Raw genomic sequence first — 1,540 nt, 5'->3', positions numbered from 1 at the left:
TTAAGGAAAGAAAGAGCAAGCTCAAAAAAGAAGATAGGGATCCTACTGTCAAACATATTAACAAAGAGAAGACTATTCCATTCAAGGAATTAAAAAGTCTGTATGTAATTCTGCTTGCTGTACTTCAGAATAGATTCTAATCTCTTTATTCTTCAACAGATTGTAAAAAATTGTAGTATTTTTGTTGCTGAACAGTTTTTAACTTCACGAACTATAACGTAGATTTTCTTTAAAGACCTTATAGGACCCAAATGCATTCTCTGCATAGGTCTGGTGAGTGGGAGGAAGATAGTAGGGCAATTTTAAGGTGAGCAAAATCCCTGTCACAAGACATAGGAAAACATGGTGCTGGAGGAAACAAAGAAGTCAAAGCCCTTAATTCTTCTGGCTAGTGCATATGAGTTGGATGGCACCAGAGCTACATTGGTGCTCGGTTATTTTAGTTTTCCCAGTTCTTGCTGTTGATGAGTTTGTACCACTACTCACCTTAACGTAATGAACCAGAGATGAAAACCAAAACCCTGCTACAGTTTGCTAAAATATCCAGTAATGCATTCTCCAGTACGGAATCCTGTTTCTAAAAAGGGACCAAGAAAGAATGCTGAGTTTGAGCTAATGTACACTAATGTACAGAATGGCTCTGCTGCAATGGCAGTAGAAGAATCACTTCAAGCCACGTTTTACATGGACATTTTGATACTGGTTTTTTTTATCTTCACATTGCAGTTAATTTCTCCTCTCCCTTCCAATTAAAAAAGGTTTTCTTTTCAGGAGAAGGATATTATTTGTTTGGAGGTTGGGACGAGGAAGAGACAGACACAGATCTATACACAGTACTAGAATCAATCCGTGCCGATATTTAGGTGTTTGTACAAATGAAGGAACAATACTCCTGTGTCCTCTTTTATTTTTAATCTGAAACTTTCATTTCAAACAAAGGGAGGCTATCATAATTTGAGATTTTCTTTTGCCTAACCAATCCAGCTCTTAAAGTTTTAAAAAATTATAGATATATAGTTGAAGATGTAGAAAGTTCTTCCTTTCATCTCTCCCCCTTGGAAGACTTCATAACTCTCCAGTTAACTTAGTTATATTCATGGGTAGAAATAAGTCAGAGGAAAAAAAACCTGAGGTGAAATTAATTAATCATCTGGGAATGGATGAAGCAGTGGACAAAATCCCAAGGTAGTGTTAGGTAGGAGGCAAAGAAAGATACTTTGTAACACTATTCATAGGACTTGGATTTTAACTTTAGTTTAAATGTAAGCTTGTTACTCAAATAAGTTGCTTGGAGTTCAACTTCTTCCATTTATAAAAATGCTTAAAGCAGTAGCAAAAAATGTTGTGAGATCTAAAGATGGGAACTGTAGGCAAGTGCTATCTACTTAAAGTTATTAAAAAGTGCTGTCATTTCTGAGCAATTTTACAAACTACAACCTTGCATGATGAATGAAAAGCAGTAGGGAAAATTATTTCACTTTCAGGCTTCATGCATCAGTATGCTTTTTTAAATATGAGAAAGTGCTGTAGCAATTGCATC

Source organism: Merops nubicus, unplaced genomic scaffold (assembly GCF_000691845.1).
Source record: "Merops nubicus isolate BGI_N331 unplaced genomic scaffold, ASM69184v1 scaffold7056, whole genome shotgun sequence".
Taxonomy (NCBI): Eukaryota; Metazoa; Chordata; class Aves; order Coraciiformes; family Meropidae; genus Merops; species Merops nubicus.
Note: the sequence above shows the minus strand (reverse complement) of the source record.